General features: G+C 49.2%; 1 pseudogene; it reads left to right on the top strand.

Annotated features, from left to right (window-relative positions):
- Positions 1–5082: 5082 nt before the first annotated feature.
- Positions 5083–6777, top strand: LOC102425086 (annotated as a pseudogene).
- Positions 6778–7598: the final 821 nt, after the last annotated feature.

Raw genomic sequence — 7598 nt, 5'->3', positions numbered from 1 at the left:
TCCCCATGTTTGATCTCAATGACCATATCTAGTGTGAAATCACTCCAGGGGCCGGGCCCTTGGGTGCCAGGGGCTGCTCCCGGGGTGGCGAGTGGCTCTCCGGTCTGTGTTGCCCTTGGGGGGGTGTGGGTAACAGCGTCTCTTCTGTTGATAAGCAGGCCTCTGAGGGGTGCTGTTCACAGTTGTGGGTGGCTTCTCTGGCTGGGGGAGAGGAGCCTTCAGACACACACAACTGTTCCCCAGCAGAGCGTGTGGTGTCCAGGAGCCGCCTGTTCTTGGAATCTGGTGGCGTGGATTTAGAGCCACAAAATACAACACCACAAGGCACAACGTCCGGGCCACTGAACACTATTGTATTTACGATATTATTACCCCCAAATAAAGGGGCCCCCCCGAGCTAAGAGAGTTGGGAGATAAGGGGGAAAGAAGAGAAAAAGGTAGAAGAGAAAAAAGAAAGAAAGAAAAAAAAGGAGTGCAAAGATGAGTTTGGAAAAGGGAGGGGAAAAAGAGGAGGAGAAAAAAAAAGGAAAGAGGAAAAAAGTTAAGAGAGAAAAGAAAGTGAAGTGTAAAAGGGGGAGAGCCTATTTATGTGAGGAGAAACCTCCTATAGGTCCCCCCCTAATCCCAACAAATTGCAGCAACAGATTCCTGGAGATGAATACAACCTACAACCACCCAATAATTTCAAGCGCCGCAAGGGGACAGAGAAGCGCAGAAATACCCGGGGGGGGGGGGGGGGGTAGAGGGAGGGGCAGGAAAATAAAAAGAATAAGCAGTCTAACCTCACAAACACTCAAAAAGAAAAAAAAAATATACTCGTCAATCAGGCAAACAACGATAAAACAATAGAGAGAGAAAAGAAGAAGAAGAGAGAGAAAAAAAATGGATAGTGAAGGAAGATGAGGGAAAGGTGTATAAGGATTTAGAACAGGGGATTGGACATAGGATATTTAAGCAGGGTTAAATTTTGACAGAGGATAAAAAGAATAGGGAAGATCTAAAGCTGGAGTAGGGTCAGAGAAACAGGACAGCAAAAGGGAGAAAGTGGGGAAGATTGTTTAGCACAGAGGCAAATTGAGGTAGAGAAAAATGTTGCTAAAGGAACGATGAAAATAGAATGGAGAACATTAGTCCCAAAATAAAATAAAGACAAGATAAAATGACACTTTAAAAAATGGTAAAATGGTAGCGGTAATAATACTAGTTAAAAATAAAAATGTAGTAGCTGAAAGGGCAAAATCGGGTGATGGAGAAAAAAGAAAAATGAAAAAAAAATGTTTTCTTAGTTAAAAGGAGAAAAAGTAATTTAAAAAAATAAAAATAAAAATGTGCAGTAATGCAGGTGCTTCAGATCTTCTACTCTTCTTATTGGCACGCCGGGAACTCAGGAGAATGTTGACTTTCCCTCTGATACACTGTTCCTCCTTGTTGTAAGCCACAGTCCTTATTGCCTTATCTGTATTTACAGAGGAGTCAGTTCGTGGCTCTGCCTCTGGGTGGCAGTGTGTCTGGGTTGACCTCCGAGGCTATAAGTTCTCTCCGACCAGGAGCTGCCTATTGTACCTGAACCAGCTCCGCCCAGAGGTGGTTCCCCCAGCGCCACTCCCAGTTCTGTTTCCCAGGCTCCCCAAAAACAATCTTCCCCTACAAGCTCTGCTAGTGACCCCAACTGGGCACTCACATGCACTGGGCTCAACAATCAAACCCACAGAAGTAAGAGGAAGTGTGCGAACAAGAGCCTGGGAAGCTGCTGGAACTCGCAGGGTTCCACCCTCCAGAACCGCGCGGAGTGTCTGCGCGCGCCCAAGCCCCCGGCAAGAGGCACGGATTTTGGAGAGCGCGGATTTTGGCGGATGCAGATTTTCCCCGGTGCCCGCGCGCGCGTTCCTCGCTCCAACCTGAACTGCGAACCGTACCTTCGAGGCAAGTCCAACCTTTCCGTGGAGGGGTGCAGGTCTCCCCTTGGCTCTTGCAGTCGCGCTGTTTGCGAATCGCTGCCTCCGGGTCAGTAGCCGCCGGGCTAGTAGCCGATCTCTGGATGCCGGTGAACGCTGCCTGAGATGGCGCGGTCCCGCCGCTGCGCTGGCGCCCAGAGGGAGGTTTCAGCCTCAATCTCCAACCATCCGCATTTTTTAGGAGTTTTCTGTCTTTCCTGGCTGCAGACTGTCTCTCAGCTGAACCTCCCCAGCTTGATCGGGCTGATTGTTACCCGTTTCAGCTGCTCGCCCCCATCTGATCCGGGACAAAGCACCAACACGTCCGTCTAAGCCTCCGCCATTTTCTCTCTGCCCAATCTAAGCAAAATTTAAAAGTCATCAAATTAGTTAAGTGTGTAATTCCTTCAATTAACTGTCCATTAGCTCCTTAATGATAATGGAATGCTTACCAAATAGCATGTGATCTATGAATAGTGCCAAATAAATTGATTAAAATATTTCTTCAAGAACTAACAAGGATGCCAAAGCCGGTTTGGCTCAGTGGATAGAGCTTCAGCCTGCAGACTGAAAGGTCCCAGGTTCGATTCCGGTCAAGGGCATGTACCTTAGTTGTGGGCATATCTCCGGTAGGAGATGTGCAGGAGGCAGCTGATCGATGTTTCTCTCTCATTGATGTTTCTAACTCTCTATCTCTCTCCCTTCCTCTCTGTAAAAATTCAATAAAATATATTAAAAAAAAAAAGAACTAACAAGGATTCCATTTGCTCAGTTTCCTCAGTGAGTTTTAATGTGTTCAGGTCTCCAAAAAGTGGGTCCGAAATTGGACTTCCTTCACTCTAAGGAAGGACAACCTCCTCAGGTGATCATGTCTGAGGAAACATTCATGCTGCACCGGGTATTGAAAAGGCACAAACTCTAAGTCAGAGCACCTACACGGGGACCCTGTTTCTACTCCCAGCTGGCTGTGTGAACTCTGCACTTACTGTTGCTAAACCTCGGTTTCTTTGGTGACAGAATGGGTGTGGTAGTCCTTAAAATTTAGGATAGTGGTGAGGATTAAATTAGGTGAAAGACTTCAAAACAGTTGTGGATGGGCTTTGTCCATAATAATGATCAATAAATATGTTAATTAAAAGGTTCAGGTGAACTGAATTGAGCAAGGCACTGTGCCTGGTAGTGCAGGTAAGGAAGGAAAAAGAGAGATGTGGAAAGATCAGATACCATTTCTTGCTCTCAAAAGGATTGTAATCTACGTATAGAGAAGAATTTGGGGAAGGAGATATAATGATAGTAATAGCCAATATTTATTGGGTGCTTGCTATGTGGCAGGCACTATTATGAGCCCTTTACATATCATTTAATTGTTTTTCATAAAATTCTCATATTGTTAAAACACCATCTTTTTTATGAAGGCAAAAAATAATTGTTTTGTTTTTCCTTTTTAAAATATGGTGCTCAGATAGCACACTGCTAACATCCACTTGTCACAAGAAAAGGTCAGCAAATTTGGTACATTTGTCCTTTTGTAAAAAGAGATTACTGCAAACTCCGTGTTGCATAAGACTTTTATGGTCATTGTCCATCCTGTGACAAAGTACTGCATAGATGTTGGCACTTTGTACAGCTCTCTCACTTGTTAAAATCAGATTAATCAAATTCATAATCACCTCTAGCACATTGTGCACTTCTGGTTTCACCTGCTTTGCAGCATTAGTTTGGTTATGAATTACTACACAGTAAATTTCAAGAGTGAAGTTATTCCTGTAACCTGACACCAGTGTCCTCTTTATATTCCAGTCAAAGCAGCCATTCCATCAAATGTTATTTTAAACAATTGTTCCATTAGAACATTGTTTCTAATAAAGTTATTTATAGTTATATCACAGCTTTTCTGGCATGTTTTTCTATAATTGGTTCACGGAAGAATACCACTTTGTATGCTTTATTACTGAAGGGGAAGCTACCTCTGTACTTCACTCAGCTGTGTAGCAAACACTACTTGATTTGTTTCAATACTTGTTTCTTTAAGGTTTTTTTTGGAATCTATCAGCAGTATTTGCTGGCTTACAGCTGAATATTCATTTCATTCAATCATTCAAAAATGATTTACTGAGCATTTGGTATGAACCACCCACTGTCCTGAGTGCCAAGAAAGTAATGAACAAAATTAGGTTTTCACAGAGCTGTGTTCTTGTGAAGAAAGATATATGATAAATAAATTTTTAAAAATCAAATATATGTTAGGGGTAGGCATGCTAAAGAAAAGTTCACCGGATAGTGGAATAGAAAGTGATAGGGTGAGCCATTTCAGGTCAGAAGGAAGACAAATGTGAGGAGGCAACATCTAAGCTAAGGCCTGACAGTGGTGAGGGTAAAAGCCATGAGTATCTGGGGGAAGAGTATGTCAGCAGGAGAAAAGGCACTGAGGCAGGGGGTATGGTAGGACCAGAGTCAGAGGATTTTTTTCTGACCAAGATGGGCAGCCATTAGAGGTATGCAGCAGAGCGTGGCGTGATCCGACAGGATTAAAAAGATGTCTCTTGCCACATCGTGGGGAACACGCTGCAATGTGACAAGACAGGAATGCGGGACCAATTTCAATTGTCCAGATAGGGTGAGAAATCATAAGATTCTAGATACATTTCAAGTAGATTTGCTGATGGATTTGGATATAGAGTAAGAGAAAAAGAAGATAGGGCACTACAAGGTTTCTTAATCTAAGCACTTGGAAAATGTAATAGTCATTTACAGGGGTGGAGAAGACAGGATGGGCCATGGGATGAAGATCAAGAGTCCCAGTCTGGACACATTCAATTGGAGAGGATTGCAAATATCCCAGTGCAGGTGTCAAAAAATCAGCCGCTTATAAGAGTCTGGAGTTGAGGCATTTAAAATGGAAATATAAATTTGGGACTTGTCATAGTATAAATGGTATTAAAAGCCTTGTCACTATATTTTTCCATATATTATTTCAGCTGTATTTATTGCAGTGGAAAGAACAAGTATTTCTCCCCATGGTATGAAGACTTTTTTTTTTCCCTACTAAGAAAGCTCCAAAGAGGCTTTTAAGTGCTTTCCATTACACTTATTAAGATTTTTAAGAATATTACATTGAAGGCCGGTGGCGTATGTGAGGTCCGCGGCTATGCTGCAGGGACAGCCCGCGCCCAACAGGCGGAGGCCAGCAGTACGGGAGCGGGGCATAGCAGGCACCCACTCGCGCTGCTGAGTGTGCCGGGGCCACCCAGCTCGGCAGATCGGCCACTGGGCCACGACGGAGGCCGAGAGCTGGGAGGTGGGATTGAGGTGGCGGCCCTGTCAGCAGAATGTGTCCTCCCCCTGCGTGCGACTTTGAGGCCACCGAGCTGAGTCCCGCGGCCTGGCCCCGCGAGTACCCACACCTCACTAGCCAGGAGTTGGCCAGGCGCCATGGTGTTCTAGCCCCTAAGAGCCCCCCGTGGCCTCAGGTCTCCATAGACCCGGGGTTTGTACAGCAGCCGAGTCTCCGTGGAGAGGCCAGGGTACCACAAACTTACGGGTTTTGACAAGAAAGGAGGGAAAGGGGAGCCGGAGGAGGGCCGGGGAATGTCCCAGGCCGGTGGCCGGACCAGCACAGCGTCGGGAACACGGGGACCAGTTCAGGGGTCCTGATGGCGGGCCCCAACTCCCGGGTCGGGAAGAAGATAGGCTGTGGCAACTTGGGGAGCTCTGCTAGGAAAGAATCTCTACACAAATGAATCTGTGGCTGTCAGGTTGGAGCCCATCGAGACGCGGGCCGCAGCTGCACCTGGAACACCGCTTCCCCAGGCAGCTCAGCTCCGCAGAGCCGGTCCCTCAGGTCTTCCACTTTGGCCCGCGGGAAGGACAAGGCCTGGTGTGGAGCTGCTCGGGCCCAGCCTGGAGGACCCATTCGATGTGTGTGACCGCACATTCACGCTCACGACTGTGCTCATGGTCGCCGTCCAGCTGATGCACGCATGGAGTGTGTGCACATCAAGAGCCTCGAGAACTCCCTGGCGGGGCGGCCAGGCAGCGGCGATAGCACGCCATCCACATCATGGACTTGGCCTGGCCGGGGAGTACAGCGACCCAGAGACCAAGAAGCACATCCCCTACCGCGCGCACAACAGCCTGATGGGCACAGCGCTCCATGAGCATCGATGCTCACCTGGGCAAGGAGCAGAGCGCCCTGACGACCTGGGGGCGCTAGGCCACCTGTTCATGTGCTGCCTGTGTGGCAGCCTGTCCTGGCAGGGGCTCAGGGACCCCGCTCAGGAGCGCGGCCAGAAGATCAGGGACACCAAGCGGGCCGCGCCCATTGAGGTGCTCTGCGAGAGCTGCCCACAGGAGGTGGCCACGGACCTGCGCCTTGTGCCAGGTCCGCGAACCTGCGCTGTGTGCCGTGGCCGTGTACCTGCGCCGTGTGCCGGGACCGCGGACCTGCGCCGTGTGCCGTGGCCATGTACCTGCTCTGTGTGCTGCGCCTGGACTGCCTGGAGGAGCGGGACTGCGACTACCCGCTCAAGCTCCTCACAGACCTTTTCCACCGCAGCGGCTCCGCGTTCCACTAAGAGTACGACTGGGCGGGAAACCCCTGCCTAGCCCATTGGTTCAGTTCATGCCGACCCACCTGGGCAAACTCCGCCTCGGGACAAAGCCCCGCTACACTGCCAAAACCAGGCGCTGAATTCCACCAGTGGGGAGCTGAATGCCAATGACCCCACTGCCAGGCACTCCAGCGGCCATCACAGCGCCTGCAGAGGGAGAGGTGGCGGGTGACACCAAGAGCTGCTGTTTCTTCTAGAGGAGAAAGAGGACATCACTGCAGAGGCCCAGGTGACCTGGCGGTGGTTCCCCACACCATCCGCTGTGGTTCCTGGAGGAGCTAAGACATAGAGCGTGGCCCAGAGCTGCTCACCCCCACATGGGTTACTTTCTTCACATAAGACTTTGGCCCAAATTTCTACACCTGTGTCTGGTCATCCCTTCCAAGAGCATTAACTTAAGGAAAAGAAAACAGCGGCCGCCTGCCCTGTGCCTCTCCGCTATGTCTGCTGAAGTGAGGAGTGTGACCTGGAGATCCCGGCTACCACTCCATCCAGCTCGGCCGCCCCATTAGTGTCATAAAGTCTAGCTCATCTCCCTCTATCCAAAGGCCATTTTCTCGAGGGGGCGCTGTGGGGCATTGCTGCCAGGGGTGAGCCCACCCTGGGCCTCCCCAAACCAAAGGGGAAGGCGCGATGGGAGCGGCACCCCAACCAAAATGCTGCACCAATACTTGGGCGGCGTGCCCGCAGGTGTTCCTGCTGCACCTGCTCCGGGAGCCTGGGGCGGCCACCTGTGTGGACACTTAGGCCAGGGCTGTGCCTGGTGTGAGGGCTTCTTGTGTCTGTGCTCAGTGCCACTAAGCAGGAAACAAGCGCCTTAAAGCCCCATCTCAGCCCACAGGTGCGGCAGAGGCCAGGCAGTCACAGTCGGATCAGCAGCGCGCTGGAGCATTGGCGGCAGTGTGTGCATCTAGGTGTTGCTTTACAAAGTGTACAGAAATGGCACTTCTGTTTCTCTGATGCTTCCTGGAAGCCATAGAACTTAGGGGCTTTTTTAAAAAAAATAAAGGAAAATGAAACCAAGAATATTACATTGAATAGTCCATTATTTTAA

This window comes from Myotis lucifugus, unplaced genomic scaffold, assembly GCF_000147115.1.
Source record: "Myotis lucifugus unplaced genomic scaffold, Myoluc2.0 scaffold_7, whole genome shotgun sequence".
In the NCBI taxonomy this organism is placed as follows: Eukaryota; Metazoa; Chordata; class Mammalia; order Chiroptera; family Vespertilionidae; genus Myotis; species Myotis lucifugus.
The sequence above is the reverse complement of the archived record's forward strand: the minus strand, read 5'-3'. Positions and strand labels throughout refer to the sequence as shown.